The sequence below is a fragment of the Solanum lycopersicum genome, chromosome 11 (genome assembly GCF_036512215.1).
Source record: "Solanum lycopersicum chromosome 11, SLM_r2.1".
Taxonomy (NCBI): domain Eukaryota; kingdom Viridiplantae; phylum Streptophyta; class Magnoliopsida; order Solanales; family Solanaceae; genus Solanum; species Solanum lycopersicum.
In genome coordinates, this window is record NC_090810.1 from 16549383 (window position 1) to 16567692 (window position 18310).

Consider the following 18310-nt stretch of genomic DNA (forward strand, 5'->3'; position numbering starts at 1 on the left):
CAACTGAATAAGGTAACGGTTAAGAACAAGTACCCTCTTCCTCGCATCGATGATTTTGTTGATCAGTTACAAGGTGCTTGTACCTTCTCAAAAATCGATTTGAGATCTGGTTATCATCAATTGAAAATACGGGAAACGGATGTGCCCAAGACTGCTTTTCGGACCAGGTATGGACATTATGAGTTCTTAGTAATGTCTTTTGGCCTTACGAATGCCCCTGCTGCTTTCATGAGCTTGATGAATGGGATTTTAAGCCATATCTAGATCTCTTTGTCATTATATTCATTGACGATATAGTGGTATACTCAAAGAGCAGGAAAGAACATGAGAAGCACTTGAGAATTGTATTGGAAATGTTGAGGGAGAAAAAGCTTTATGCCAAATTCTCCAAGTGTGAGTTTTGGCTAGATTCGATGTCCTTCTTGGGGCATGTGGTTTTTAAGGATGGAGTGATGGTGGATCCTTCTAAGATCGAAGCAGTGAAGAGTTGGGTGAGACCTACTAATGTTAAAGAAGTAAGGAGTTTTGTTGGTTTAGCTAGCTACTACCATCGATTTGTCAAGGGATTTTCTTCCGTTTCTTCCCAACTGACAAATTTGAATAAGCAGAGTGTTCCATTTGTATGGTCGGACGAGTGTGAAGAAAGCTTTCAGAAACTCAAGACCTTGTTGACTACTGCACCAATTCTTACCCTGCCAGTGGAAGGTAAGAATTTCGTTGTTTATTGTGATGCATCCTATTCCGGTTCGGGTGCAGTGCTAATGCAAGAGAAGAGTGTAATTGCTTATTCTTCGAGGCAATTAAAGGTGCATGAACGAAATTATCCGGCCCATAATTTGGAGTTGGCTGCGGTAGTGTTTGCATTAAAGCAATGGAGGCACTATCTATATGGGGTTAAGTGTGAAGTCTATACGGACCATCGTAGCCTACAGTATGTCTTTACTCAGGAAGATTTGAATTTGAGACAGAGGAGATGGATGGAAATACTGAAGGACTACGATATAACTATTTTGTATCACCTAGGAAAAGATAACGTTGTGGCAGATGCGTTAAGTGGAAAAGCGGGGAGCATGGGAAGCCTAGCTCACTTACAGGTTTCCAGACGCCCATTGGCTAGAGAATTTCAGACTCTGGCTAATTACTTTATGAGGCTATAAGTAAATGAGAAGGGAGGATTTTTGGCCTATGTGGAGGCAAGATCTTCCTTTCTTGATAAGATTAAAGGAAAGTAGTTTACCGATGAGAAACTGATCCGGATCCGAGATAAGGTGTTGCGAGGAGAGGCTAAAGAAGCAAAAATCGATGAGGAAGGTGTTTTGAGAATTAAGAAAAGGGTATGTGTGCCCCGCATAGATGATTTGATTCACACTATTCTTACAGAGGCTCATAGTTCAAAGTATTCTATACATCCTGGTGCAACCAAGATGTATCGTGACCTAAAGCAACATTTTTGGTGGAGTACAATGAAGCGTGACATTGTTGAGTTCGTTGCTCAATGCCTTAATTTTCAACAGGTAAAGTATGAACACCAGAGGCCTGGAGGGACACTTTAGAGAATGCCCATTCCTGAATGGAAGTGGGAGAGAATTGCAATGGAATTCGTGGTTGGTCTTCCAAGGACAATGGGTAAGTATGACTCCATTTGAGTGATTGTTGATAGGTTAACTAAGTCTGCTCACTTCATTCCGGTCAAGGTGACTTACAATGCAGAGAAGCTAGCCAAACTTTACATCTCAGAAATTGTTCGATTGCATGGAGTTCCACTTTCCGGTCAAGGTGACTTACAATATATATATTGAATTTCTTAAATATGCTTTTTAATAAATCACAAGTAAAATGTAAAACACAATACTTAAAAGTATATCAATTATAGATGTCCAAACATAAGAAAATAAACTAAGTCATTTATAATTTAGTTTTTCGATTTACATTTTTTCTAAATCCGAAACCAAACAAAAAACCTAAACAAAGTAAGTCTCAAATTCAAAACAAAACCAAATATCCAAAAAATCAATCTAAATTAGAACATGATTTAATTTTTTAATTTAATCCAAATAGTACATAACCCTTATTCGTATTGCAATTTAATATGAATTATATTTATTTGTGCTTATTTTGTTTGTATCATCTTCTTAGCATATCTAATACATTTATTTCCATACTGATAGAATTGTTTGTGAATAGATTACACTTTTGATCCAATGTAATCTATTTACTGTCAATTTTACAGTATAAAAATGAATATATTTAGATGTGCTTTTTACTTGACATTTGGTTAACTTTCCAGATTATGACATTTGTATCCAGGAGCATGAGGTATTAAATATAATTTTTAAAAGGTAATTATATTTAACTTTTAAATTTAAAAAAAGTCATTTTTCTACTTTTATTTATTTTATTGTGCTCTGTTAGATCATTTGAAATTTGAAAACTGCTTATGATATTCAATTATTTAAAAGTAGGGACACAATTTAATTTATATTTCGTTGTTTGATGCAGATAGACTTAGCTCTTTACTTCAACTACTATCATCTATTAGTAAAAATAATGGAATAAATGCATAAGTATTCGTTTAATCTATGCTTGAAGTTTTAGAGACACACTTATATCATACTAAGATTATATTATCTCCCTGAATTTATTTTATAAATAATTTTCTATCCCTTTTCGATCTACGTGGCAGTAGTTTGAAAAAAATGACAACACACGCTGGGCCCACAAGATAGTGCCATGTAGGCCGAAAAGGGGTAGAAAATTATTCATAAAATAAGTTTAGAGGTGTAATAAGATCATAGTATAGTATAAGTGTGTCTCTAAAATTTTGGATATAGATTGAAGGGGTACTTGGGCATTATCCCTATAATTAATGAAAATGTAAGTGGAGTTATGATGAAAAAACAAAAACATTGATTTTGAGAAAATATTAAATTTGTGGTGTGTTACTAATTAAGAATCAAAAAAATGTTTTTTTAATGCATGTAATAGCTATTTAGCCAATCGCTTTTCTTATTAATCTAACTAACCTTTTGAAATAATCGATGTGTATAATATTTATACCTCTTCATATTATATAATAATATTTTATGTGCTATTTTAATATTTTATTTTATTTTCCTATGTTGAAACTATATAATATTATCTTTTGACTACTTATTTTTATTATTAAGCAGTTGAAAAAGAAGTAAGAACATATATTTGACAATTTTTTAAAGTAAGGGAACGGATAGAAGAAAAAAGTGAAAAGGGTGAGGAAAAAAGAGACAAAAGTATTTAAAAAGTGTGCATGTAATTAGATTTATTTAAGCTTTATAAAGAAACATCATAATTTTTAAAAATATATACAGAAAGAATTACATTTTCTCGAACTGTTATGTTCTCTCTTTTTTTTAAAAACTTTTTTTAAAGAAAAATAAAAAGTATATGAAATCAAGTGCTCTAAAAGATTATAAGAATGTCTAAATCTAAATTAAATGTGAATAATTAGAACTTGAAATATTTGAATTTAATTAATAAATTGGGAAGATTTTATATATTCTATTTAGTGTTTTTTGACTTGTTTTAAATAATAATGGATTTCTTTCATAAATGACATTGTTTTTGAATTGATGTTTTTGAATTGATGTTAATTAGGAGAGAGCATAATGCTTTATTAAAAGCTTAGGTATGCTAATTTCAATTATTAACTTTTTATAAAAAAAATATTTTACCATTAGGATTTTAAAAAATGATTGATATTTTCTTGTGCCAATTTAACGTTAAGATTTCTTTTTCTTAATTATTTTGTTTGACAGGAAATTAACAAGTATCAACTCTAAGTAATATAATATATGAGCGAAGCGCGATTCAATTTACTAGTATATATAATAAGATGAAAAAAATTATTGCAAGCGATATTAAGAGAGCTAATAATTAAGGAGTTTTAAAATATATAGTAACGGAAAAAAATATATATATAGTCCGATAAGATGAACAATAATAAAGTAATAATATATTCTTTTGTATTATATTTTTTTTTAATTTATTTGAAAAAAAGTTATTGTTCATTAGAATTTTTTATTTGGCACTATTATTTAAGAAAGTCAAGTTAGATGAAGCGTTAAATTCTTGAGGTAAGTATAATAATTTATTAATTTATGTATATCATGTACAATGTAAATCCTCTCAGAAAATGATTCTCCCCTTTTTTTTTCGTCACAACTTCAAATTGTCATCTCTGATTCATCATAATTCTTTCTGATATTATTAACTTATAACAAGTGACTGTATTTTATTATTATGCTTATATATAATGGATTGCTTATTTTTACATTATAGTTTAGAAAGTGTTTTCTTAATCAATATTAATATAATTTTGATTTTTGATATTAACGATGAAATTTTATTCACTATATTTAGAGTTTGTTTGATATTATTGTTAAGAGACCGAAAATATTTATATTTTGAGTAAAATAATCTTATTTTGAAAAAATAAGGTGTTTGACTAATTAGTTCAACTTATTTAAATAGAAGCAGAAACAATTTTTTTATTTTTGGAAAGAAGTTAAAAATTTCTGCTTCTTACAAAAGTAGAAGCAAAAAACTATTAATTACAAGATCAAACTATTTCTTCATATATACATATTTATCAAATATATCTTATATTTATTTATTTTTATAATGAGTTTTTTTATGTAGTTATTTAATTTGTGAAAAGATTTTTAAACTTATTTTGCTTAGTATTTTTTGTTCTTAAATTACTTAGTGTTATATAATTCTTCTTTTTCTTCAACAACAATTGCTGCAGAGTGAACGAATGTGTAGAGATTAATTGAATCCACAAAAAGGTTACGAATTTTGCGGTATTCCTAATACTATTTCAAAAAACATTGAAAACCTCCCACGTGTTTATATAAATTTAAAGGCGTTTTGCTTATGAAGGAAAAAGTTTGGATATCTCCAAATATGGGGCATTTAATTATATATTAATAAAATAACATAATATCATATATATATATATATATATATATATATATATATATATATATATATATATATATATATATATATATAATAAGAGAGATGAAAGTGCTTACGTGTCAATACCATAAAAATCAGATTTTAAAAATGACTTTAAAGAAGTTTTAAAAATTAAGGAAAATCAGTTTTAAAAAATAAATAATAACTAAAAATACATATTTTTTTTAAAAAAAAAAACTCTACAAAGTAAATAATAATAATAATAATAATAATATATATATAGATATATAATTTATATATTATAAATTAGAAAAAGGAAAAATTACGCGGCTTATCAAACCTATACTATTTAGTTACTCATCATAGCTATAGTTTGCTATAATTACTACTCGCGACTAACATTATACATTAATTAAGTGGGATGACCTCTAGTTTGTATAATTGGATATACAAATGCATATGTATAATATACAATTTTTTAACCTATATACATATGCAATTCACCTCGCTCCCACTCTCTGCCCTCTCTCACACGCCTCTCTCCTCTCCCTCTTAATCTCGCTCGCCTCTCTACTCCCTCTCCCAATCTCGCTTGCCATTTATACAAATGTATATGTATAATATACAATTATATACAATTATACATATACAATTCACCTCTCTCCCACTCTCTTCCCTCTCTCGCTCTCCTCTGTCCTCTCTATCCTAGTCTCGCTCTCATCTCTCCTCCCTCTCCCAATCTCTCTTGCCATATTTACAAATACATATGTATAATATTGTCACGATCCAAAACCGGGCCGCGACTGGCACCCACACTTACCCTCCTATGTGAGCGAACCAACAAATCTGAACCCTAACATTTCAATATAATATCAACAGAAAGTAATGCGGAAGACTTAAACTCATTAATAAAAACCAATTCAATAACTTCTAAAATTCAACATCTATTATTCCCCAAAATCTGGAAGTCATTACCACAAGAACATCTATGATCAAATTACTAGACTAAGAGTATTCTAAGAAGCTAAAACAAGTAAAAGCTAGTCCATGCCGGAACTTCAAGGCATCAAGACATGAGGAAGAAGATCCAGTCCAAGCTAGAAGCATTAGCTCACCCTGAAGATCCGGTGTGACGAAGACTGGCTAGAATTGCGGTTGAGTTGAAGACGACGGCACGTTTGCTGCACTCCACAAATAAACAAGAAGAAAACATAAAAGTAGGGGGTCAGTACAAACACAAGTACTGAGTAGGTATCATCGGCCAACTCAAAATAGAAAACAGTATATATCAGATAACATCATACAATCAACTAATATCCTTAGCATGCAGCATTTACAATTACCATAACCCTTGGTCACAACACCAAGCACCTTAATGAGGACTCACGCCTCCTCATCATACTCATTTGGGAATTAGGTTCATTAGATTGAGTATATTAACATATTTCAAGATTCATTATCTTTATTCCCCTCGTGTCGGTACGTGACACTCCGCTCCATATACTATCCTGGTGTCAGAACGTGACACTCCGATCCTCATATTTCTATCCTGGTACCAGAATGTGGCACCCGATCCATATACTATCCTGGTGTCGGAATGTGACACTCCGATCCTCATTCTATCCTGGTACCGAAACGTGGCACCCGATCCATATACTATCCTGGTGTCGGAACGTGACACTCTGATCCATATACTATCCTGGTGTCGGAACGTGACACTCCGATCCTCATTCTATCCTGGTATCGGAACGTGGCACCCGATCCTCTATTTCTATCCTGGTACCGGAACATTGCACCCGATCCCTTAATCTCACCACTTTCGTTCATCAAGCCTTCTTTTATACCAAGGCATCATCATTAACAAAGTAGATTAGGGTTTCTTTTCAAGATTTAGGATTCAATAGCTTCATCATGCTTATTTTATCACAATTACATAATCATATTCATGCAAGCATACAATTAAGCATATAGAAGGGTTTACAATACTACCAACACATATCATTCGTTATTAAGAGTTTACTACGAATAGCATGAAAACCATAACCTACCTCCATCGAAGATTAGTGATCAAGCAAGCAAATTCCCAAAGCTTTGTTTTTCTTCTTCCTCATTCGACTCTCTCTCTCTCTCTCTCTCTTTGTTCTTTTTATTTTCTTTATTCAAACCCTCTTTCTTTTATCCTAATTAGCTTATAATTAAGAATAAAAGATGGCAATAATAACCCACTAATTAACTTAAGGTTACCTCTTTTAACCCCCAAGTAATTAGACTTATTAACATTAACCCACTAACTTTATAATTAAAGCAGGAATAGTCAAAAACGTCCCTCAAAACATTTAAAGAAATCCGACCTAGACTGGGATTACGCAGTCTGTGACGGCCCGTCGTGCTTGCGACGGTACGTCCTGCTGCTCCGTCACAGAGTTCAGAGACTCAATTTCCTTGAAGGGTCTGTGACGGTCCGTCGTGCCCATGACGGTCCGTCCTGCCCACGACGGTCCGTCCTGCCATGTCGTCACGAAGTGCAGAGAGTCGATTTCAGTACCCAATTTCAGAATTTCTAAGTGTTTTGAAACGGGACCCTGCGACAGTCCGTCGTGCCCATGATGGTCCATCGTGGGGTCCGTTGTCTCAGCCAGTTTTCCAGAAATAAAATCCGCCGCTCAAAACGACTAAACAGGTTGTTATAATAGATACCAATTTACCCATCGTTCGTCCTCGAACGACCACAAGAAAAGAAACAAGGGCGAGATGGAGTACCTGAATCTGTAAACAGGTGTGGGTATCTTTCTCGCTTATCAGCCTCCTTCTCCCAAGTATCCTCTTCAACTGGTCGATTCTTCCATTGAACTTTGATGGATGCAATCTCCCTTGACCTCAACTTGCGAACTTCTCTATCTAAAATAGCAACAGGTTCCTCCTCATAAGACAAATTTTCATCAAGCAAAACTGAATCCTAACGGATTATGTAGTTTCCATCCCCATGGTATCTTTTCAACATGGACACATGAAATACCGGATGCACTCCGGACAGCCCTGGAGGCAAGGCTAACTCATAAGCCACCTCCTCTACTCGCTTAAGTACTTCAAAGGGACCAATATACCTTGGGCTTAGTTTACCTCTTTTACCAAACCGCATCACTCCTTTCATGGGCGAAACCTTCAGCAAGACTTGTTCACCCTCCATGAACTCTAAGTCTCTAACCTTTCGGTCTGCATATTCTTTTTGCCTACTTTGCGCCGCTAAAAGATTTTATTGGATAGATTTCACTTTCTCTAAAGAATCCCTCAAAAGGTCAGTACCCCAAGGTCTAACCTCAAATGCATCAAACCACCCAATGGGAGACCTACATCTCCTACCATATAATGCTTCAAATGGGGCCATGTCAATACTTGAGTGATAACTATTATTGTATGAAAATTCTGCTAAGGGTAAGAAGTTATCCCAATGACCACCAAATTCTATCACACATGCACGAAGCATATCCTCCAACGCTTGAATCGTTCGCTCAGACTAACCATCGGTCTGAGGATGGAATGCGGTACTAAGGTCCAACCTAGTACCCAATTCAGCATGCATTGTTTTCCAAAACATAGAAGTAAACTGCGTACCTCTATCTGATATAATGGAGAGTGGAACTCCATGCAATCGAACAATTTCTGAGATATAGATTTTGGCTAACTTCTCGGCATTGTAAGTCACCTTGACCGGAATGAAATGAGTAGATTTAGTTAACCTATCAACAATCACCCAAATAGAGTCATACTTACCCATTGTCTTTGGAAGACCAACCACAAAATCCATTGCAATTCTCTCCCACTTCCATTCAGGAATGGGCATTCTCTGAAGTGTTCCTCCGGGCCTCTGGTGTTCATACTTTACTTTTTGACAGTTTGGACATTTGGCAATAAAATCAACAATATCACGCTTCATTCTACTCCACCAAAAATGTTGCTTTAGGTCACGATACATCTTGGTTGCGCCAGGATGTATAGAGTACCTTGAACTATGAGCCTCTGTCAGAATAGTGTTGATCAAATCATCGACGCGGGGTACACATACCCTTCCCTTAATCCTCAAAACACCATCCTCATCGATTGTTGCTTCTTTAGCCTCTCCTTGCAACACTTTATCTCGGATCCGGATCAATTTCTCATCATTAGACTGCTTTCCCGTGATCTTGGCAAGGAAGGAAGATCTTGCCTCCACACAAGCTAAAAATCCTCCCTTCTCATTTACTTCTAATCTTATAAAGTCATTAGCCAGAATCTGAACTTCTCTAGCCAATGGGCGTCTAGAAACTTGCAAGTGAGCTAGACTTGCTATGCTTCCTGCCTTTCTACTTAAAGTATCTGCCACGACATTAGCTTTTCCCGGATGATACAAGATTGTGATATCATAGTCCTTCAGTATTTCCATCCATCTCCTCTGTCTCAAGTTCAAATCTTTCTGAGTAAAGACATATTGTAGGCTACGATGATCCGTGTAGACTTCACACTTAACCCCATATAAATAGTGCCTCCATTGCTTTAATGCAAACACTACCGCGGCCAATTCCAAGTCATGAGTTGGATATTTACGTTCATGCACTTTTAATTGTCTTGAAGCATAAGCAATCACATTCTTCTCTTGCATTAGCACTGCACCCAAACCAGAATAGGATGCATCACAATAAACAATGAAATTCTTACCTTCCATGGGCAAGGTGAGAATGAGTGCGGTAGTCAACAAAGTCTTGAGCTTCTAAAAGCTTTCCTCACATTCGTCCGGCCATACAAATGGAACATTCTGCTTAGTCAAGTTCGTCAATTGGGAAGCAATGGAAGAGAATCCCTTGACAAATCGACGGTAATAGCTAGCTAAACCAACAAAGCTCCTTATTTCTGACACATTAGTGGGTCTAACCCAATTCTTCTCTGTCTCAATCTTAGAAGGATCCACCATCACTCCATCCTTAGATACCACGTGCCCCAAGAAGAACACTGAATCTAGCCAAAACTCACACTTGGAGAATTTGGCATAAAGCTTTTTCTCCCTCAACATTTCCAATACAATTCTCAAATGCTCCCCACGTTCTTTCTTGCTCTTTGAGTATATTAGTATATCATCAATAAATACGATCACAAAGAGATCCAAATATGGCTTAAAAATCCCGTTCATCAAGCTCATGAACGCAGCAGGGGCATTCGTAAGACCAAAAGACATCACTACAAATTCGTAATGTCCATACTTGGTTCGAAAAGCAGTCTTTGGCACATCCGTTGCCCGTATTTTCAATTGATGATAACCGGATCTCAAGTCAATCTTAAGGAAGACACAAGCACCTTGTAACTGATCGAACAAGTCATCAATGCGAGGAAGAGGATACTTGTTCTTAATAGTTACCTTGTTCAACTGCCGGTAGTCTATGCACATCCGAAAACTCCCATCCTTCTTCTTGACAAACAAAACCGGAGCACCCCAAGGAGATGCACTTGGTCTAATGAAGTCTTTGCTCAACAACTCTTGAAGTTGGGCCTTTAACTCTCTTAACTCCGCGGGAGCCATTCTATAAGGGGGTATAGAAATGGGGCGAGTGCCCGGTTCAAGATCAATGCAGAAGTCAATATCCCTATCTGGTGGCACTCTAGGAAGATCTGCAGGGGAACACATCCAAAAACTCACGGACTACCGAAACCGACTCAATCGAAGGTACTTGGGTAGTGTCATCCCTGAGATGTGCCAAGAAAGCTAAACAACCCTTACTAACCATCTTCTTAGCACAAAGAAAGGACACGATACGAACCGGATTGGAAGTGTAGTCGCCCTCCCACACTAACGGATCTGTCCCAGGCTAACGTCACAGTTTTAGCATTACAATCCAAGATCGCAAAATTCGGAGAAAGTCAAGTCATACCCAGAATTACATCAAAGTCAACCATTTCTAAGATAACCAAATCTACATAAGTGTTGTTCCCCACAAAATTCACCAAACAAGACCTATATACTTTTTCAACTATCACAGACTCACCCACCGGAGTAGAAACACGAATAGGCATGTCAAGTAATTCACAAGGTAAATTTAGACCATTAGCAAATGAAGAAGATACATAAGAAAATGTTGATCCAGGATCAAACAATACAGAAGCCATGCAATCACAAACCGAAAGATTACCTGTGATGACAGCATCAGATGTCTCCGCCTCAGATCTCCCAGGGAAAGCATAACAATGGGCCCTTTCGTTTGTCTGCCCATTGCCCCTACCATGTTGTGCTATAGTGTCTCCAGTTTGCCCATCACCCCGGCCGTTTTGGTGACCGCCATTACCTCGACCACCGCGTCCTCCAGAATGACGGCCTCTTCCATAACCACCTCTACCTCTAACATTTGGAGATCTGTAACTCTGTTTTGGACAATACCTCTTAATGTGTCCAGTCTCCCCACATCCATAACACTCTCTAGATTCAAGCATAGGTCTCTCAGAGAAGTGTTGACCGGTCTGAGGTGGACCCCCAACTACAGTCTGTAGTGAAGACTGAATTGGTCGGACTGAGTAACCTCCGGAACCCTGTCCTCTAGAGTAAGAACCATTAAACTCACCTCCCTTTCGAAACCTTTTTGATGTCGATGCCATGGTGAAGTCATCTGGCTTCACTCCTTCCACCTCTATCACGAAGTCTACCACTTCTTGAAAAGATTTCGCTTTAGCCGCTACCTGTAAGGCTGAAATTCGCAACTCTAATCTCAACCCCTTCACAAAACGGCGAATCCGCTCTTGTGGACTGAAAAATAGTTGGGTGGCATACCGGGATAATGCACGAAACTTAGCCTCATAAGCAGTAACCGGCATCCTACCTTGCTATAGGCTCAAGAACTCATCTCTTTTCCTATCACTCAAGGTCCGGGGGATATACTTCTCCATGAACAAGGTAGAGAATGATGCCCAAGTCATAGGTGGTGCCTCCGTTAGTTGATACTCAACATGTGACCGCCACCACATTTTGGCGTTCCCTTGAAACTGATAAGTCACAAACTCAACACCAAACCGTTCTACTATACCCATCTTGTGTAGTAGCTCATGACAGTCAACCAGAAAGTCGTAGGCATTCTCAGATTCAGCACCCTTGAAGACTGGATGTTTCAATTTCAAGAACTTACTGAAAAGTTCATGCTGATCATTTGTCATTATAGGCCCTGTAGTCAGACGAGGAAACGTGCCTATTTCCAATGAGGCATCCATGCGGGGAGCCATAGTAGCCGCATGTTGTACCTCCGGAACCTGAGGTGCTGGTGCAGTAAACACTGGGGGTGTCTGGCCTTGATCAGATAACCCGCTAAGATAAGCCAGAACCTGATTGATCATCTCTGGGGTAGGTTGGGGTGGCATTTCCTCATTTTGCACTTGTTCATTCTCCCCATCCTCCCCCTCTCTTACTACTTCCTCAGTCAGTGGAGGAGTCACCGCCCTAGTACCAGATGGGCTAGGTGCTCATCCTCTTCTTCTAGAGGACGTCCTCCCACGACCTCTACCGCGGCCTCTTACCACTGCTCCTCTTTGAGCTACAGTCGCAGTGGCTGGCTCAGATGCATCTTGTCTTGCTGATGTGTATGTTGGCGCGGTTGTTGCTCTAGTTCTAACCATCTGCGAAATAGAGTGAAGATGGTCAGATACCAATTTGTATCACTTAGATACCAATTGGACCCAACTAATAGCATGAATGAAAGAATGAAAGAATGGAGTTTTCCTAAAGTCTTATAGCCTCTCAAAGAAAAGTAAAGGCGTCCCCTTACCGTCCCTTAAGACTCTACTAGACTCGCTCTTGTGTGATGAGACCAACCAACCTAATGCTATGATACCAAGTTTGTCACGACCCAAAACTAGGCCGCGACTGGCACCCACACTTACTCTCCTATGTGAGCGAACAAACAAATCTGAACCCAAACATTTCAATATAATATCAATAAAAAGTAATGCGGAAGACTTAAACTCATTAATAAAAACCAATTCAATAACTTCTAAAATTCAACATCTATTATTCCCCAAAATCTGGAAGTCATCACCACAAGAACATCTATGATCAAATTACTAAACTAAGAGTATTCTAAGAAGCTAAAACAAGTAAAAGCTAGTCCATGCCGGAACTTCAAGGCATCAAGACATGAGGAAGAAGATCCAGTCCAAGCTAGAAGCATTAGCTCACCCTGAAGATCCAGTGTGACGAAGACTGGCTAGAATTGCGGTTGAGTTGAAGACGACGGCACGTTTGCTGCACTCCACAAATAAACAAGAAGAAAACATAAAAGTAGGGGGTCAGTACAAACACAAGTACTGAGTAGGTATCATCGGCCAACTCAAAATAGAAAACAGTATATATCAGATAACATCATACAATCAACTAATATCCTTAGCATGCAGCATTTACAATTACCATAACCCTTGGTCACAACACCAAGCACATTAATGAGGACTCACGCCTCCTCATCATACTCATTTGGGAATTAGGTTCATTAGATTGAGTATATTAACATATTTCAAGATTCATTATCTTTATTCCCCTCGTGTCGGTACGTGACACTCCGCTCCATATACTATCCTGGTGTCGGAACGTGACACTCCGATCCTCATATTTCTATCCTGGTACCGGAATGTGGCACTCGATCCATATACTATCCTGGTGTCGGAACGTGACACTCCGATCCTCATTCTATCCTGGTACCGGAATGTGGTACCCGATCCATATACTATCCTGGTGTCGGAACGTGACACTCCTATCCATATACTATCTTGGTGTCGGAACGTGACACTCCGATCCTCATTCTATCCTTGTACCGGAACGTGGCACCCGATCCTCTATTTCTATCCTGGTATCGGAACGTGGTACCCGATCCCCTAATCTCACCACTTTCGTTCATCAAGCCTTCTTTTATACCAAGGCATCATCATTAACAAAGTAGATTAGGGTTTTTTTTCAAGATTTAGGATTCAATAGCTTCATCATGCTTATTTTATCACAATTACATAATCATATTCATGCAAGCATACAATTAAGCATATAGAAGGGTTTACAATACTACCAACACATATCATTCGCTATTAAGAGTTTACTACGAATAGCATGAAAACCATAACCTACCTCCACCGAAGATTAGTGATCAAGCAAGCAAATTCCCAAAGCTTTGTTCTTCTTCTTCCTCGTTCGACTCTCTCTCTCTCTCTTTGTTCTTTTCTTTATTCAAACCCTCTTTCTTTTACCCTAATTAGCATATTATTAAGAATAAAAGATGGCAATAATAACCCACTAATTAACTTAAGGTTACCTCTTTTAACCCCCAAGTAATTAGACTTATTAACATTAACCCACTAACTTTATAATTAAAGCAGGAATAGTCAATAACGTCCCTCAAAACATTTAAAGAAATCCGACCTAGACTGGGATTACGCAGTCTGTGACGGCCCGTCGTGCTTGCGACGGTCCGTCCTGCTGCTCCGTCACAGAGTTCAGAGACTCAATTTCCTTGAAGGGTCTGTGACGGTCCGTCATGCCCACGACGGTCCGTCCTGCCATATCGTCATGAAGTTCAGAGAGTCGATTTCAGTACCCAATTTCAGAATTTCTAAGTGTTTTGAAACAGGACCCTGCGACGGTCCGTCGTGCCCATGACGGTCCGTCGTGGGGTCTGTCGTCTCAGCCAGTTTTCCAGAAATAAAATCCGCTGCTCAAAACGAATAAACAGGTCGTTACAAATATACAATTATCTAACCAATATACAAATACAATTCACCTTTCTCTCACTCTTTCCCCCCTCTCTCTCGCCTCTCCCCTCTCTCTCCCAGTCTCGCTCGTCTCTCTCCTCCATGTAACATGTAGCTACAAATTGTAATTATCAAACTATAGCTATGGAGAGTAATTAATTATTTTTAAGTGGCTACATGTGAAAGTTTCCCAATTAAAAAATATATTAATATTTTGATTTATTATTTAATATTTTTAAATTCGATGCTAGCAAATTTTCCTGCACGTGAGGAGTAGTATTTTCTCTTTTTAAATATGATTTATTACTTATAAATAAGTTTCTCTATTCATAACCAATAAAAAATTAAAATTTATGTAAATATAGGATAACTTCTTTTTTAAAAAAAAATAACTGCTTTTTGGAAGAAGAAAAAAGATGATTTCAATTTGACAGTTAGCCTAATAGTGGAGCATTTTTTTAACGTGCATTGATTTTATCTTGGTATTATTAAATATAAATTCACTTCAATTGTATAAGAATCATAAACTTTTGAAACGCTATTCTTATAAAGAAATGACGTCCGATTTCAAATTCCTACATGATATCTATTCAAAGTTCTAACATATTACTTCCTGAATGTGACATACTATGCATATTTGAGAATGACTTCATTAATGTTGAATGTAATAGAAGGTAAAATACATTAAAAATATGTAAACTTAAAAATGCAATATAAATAGTATTTGTTAATGTTTGTTCTTTCAACCATTGTTTTTAAAGTTTCTTTCCATTATATTATGATTAGGATTATATTACGATTTGAATTACTATTCGAATTGTAGTACAACTAGGATTTAGATTATTTATATGGAAAAATGCACAAGTACCCCCTCAATCTATGCCCAAAATTCCAGAGACACGCTATACTATACTAAGGTCCTATTACCTCCATGGACTTATTTTATAAGTAATTTTCTACTCCATTTCGACCTATGTGACACTAGCTTGAAAAAGAAAGTCAACCAGCATTGGACACATAAGATAGTGCCACGTAGGCCAAAAAGGGGTAGAAAATTATTAATAAAATAAGTTAGAGGGTTAATAGGACCTTAGTATAGTATAAGTGTGTATCTGAGATTTCGGGCATAGGTTGAGGGGATACTTGTGTATTATTATTATTATTATTATTATTATTATTATTATTATTATTATTATTATTGTTATTATTATTATTATTATTATTATTATTATTATTATTATACTAGTAATAGGTATTGTACTAGGACTCAGTATAGTTAACTTAGGACTCTATGATTCTCTCCTATATAAGGAGTATGTACTTAACATTATTATTCATCAATACTATCTGCAATGACTCGGATCCGAAAAGTTATTCTTTTATAATTTTGAATAGTCATTTGACTATAATTAATTAATTTATGGATAATTTTTTTTATTGTTAATAGTAATGGGTCAAGTCTGAAATATTAAAGTAGGTTAATAAGAATTACTACTTTTAATACATAATTAATTTCGAAAAGAAAATAAAGAGAAGGAAGAAAACTAACATGTGCATAGGCGCCAGACGACAATTGGATTTCAGGTAAAGAACTTCAAAGCTTTGTTAATTGATTAGGCTTTCTTTTAATCGTTTTAATAGTAATGGCATACTGTTATTGATATGTGGTTTATATCGTATCAAGGGACAAAAGATTTATGGACCAATTATGACGAAATTATTAACTTTTTATTAAGAAAAAAATATTAGTTGAAAAAAGAAGAAGCAATCATTAGATATCCACTAAAGTTGATAGAATTTGATACATCTAGCATTGTTCTTGTACTTAGCCGTTTAGGATGTCTATAGATTATTTTTCGACTAAGTACCATTTTGATTGTTTTGGGTGCAGTTTATGCATTTTTATTTAGTCAAGAAATTATTAATTTGGGGGTTGAACAATGACTTATTTTAATTGAAATTTAAGATGCAAGTTTATTGCATCAGAAGTGGAAATTACATATTCAAATTAAAGGGCTTAGGTGATCTCTTGATCCGATTTTCGAACCCAAACTAAATGTAAAATATGGGTGTCACTAGACTCGTAATCTTATGAATATTATATATTTGAACAAATTTCTACCATTCAGAAGTGTTACAAAAGGGGAAGATGTAAGTCCCGAAGTGATGTGTTTGATAGTTTGAGGCAAGTAGATTTCTAAACTCTTATTAAGTGTATAAAATTTGTGTATTTTCTTGTGATATATGTTTGGTAGTAATGGGGCTAGGTGAATGGTTGACTTCTCCACCTTGATTAATTCTAATGATTAAAAGGGATAATAAAAGGTAATGCAATTAATTGTTTGTGTGTGATGGGTTGAGAATGGTATGAGTACCGGTGGTATAGAGGCTAAATTTATTACTATAATGTGGATTGTAATCCGAGAATATCAAAGCATATGGACATTATCTGATATATTATTGAATTGAATTATTATGTGTGATTATGTTCTTTGTTGAACCGTATAATTGTGATACTGAGGTAAGGATATTTGATTTATTGAAATGTTGCATCATTCCCTTTATTTGATATCATATTTCGAACATACATTGACATGAGATTGGGTATGAGTAAAGGTCTAACACGCGGAGTCCGTCCGTGTTGAGATCGAGTTATCATAATTTGGGCACGTGGAAATCGTCCGTGCAAAATTTGTTTGAATTATGATAGTGCTTTCAGATGGTCCGCATAGACACCTGCAGATCGTCCGCGTAGATATATGGACCTCGCGAGTCCCCCATGGGTCATGAGCTCTCGATGTATTTTTGAGGAGTATCATGTACACATGGTTGAGAGAGTATTTGATATTTTGACGCATACTAATTCATGGTGTCATATTGCATTACATATCATGACATCCTTTATTCTTATTGATTATGTATTTTATTAGTGGTTTGAAAGTAATTGATATTTGATTACCTTTACTTGATTAACTTGATCTTGTGTTGCTGATATTGTGAGTGTCTTTTTGTGGGGCTTGTAATTGATGAATATTGAGCTTGTTGTTGAGATGTGTGTTTGTAAATGGTCACATGTTAGGTTGGACTGATTTTATGCAGGTTGTAGTTGCAGAGGTTCGGTTGGGGTGTAAGGAGTACCCATATTTTATCCCCTTTGATTGTGTTTAGAGGATTACTTGTTCAGTACCGTGTGGTGGTACTCACCCTTGCTTCTACAATTATTTTTTTAGGTTACTAGTCCGAACCCTTGGCATATTTCTCTTGTCCTTGTCTGAGACTTCTTTTGGAGGTTTGTGAGATAGCTCCTTGTCATTTTAGTGGACCTTCTTACTCCTATTTATGATCTTGTTCTACTCTAGAAATAATGTCAAATGAGACTTGTATAATTTTTTTAATTCAGTTGTAATACTTTAGAAGCTTGTACACATGACAACCAGATTTTGGGGGTATTTTTGAATTTATCATAGAATATCCGCATTTCATAGTAATAGTTTAATTTTAGCCTGTCTTTTCTTACCTAAATAAGACGAGTGTCATCACGTGTATTTTTGGATCATAACACTATCATGATTGATCAATACTACCAATAATATCAATATTGATCAACATATCAATATAT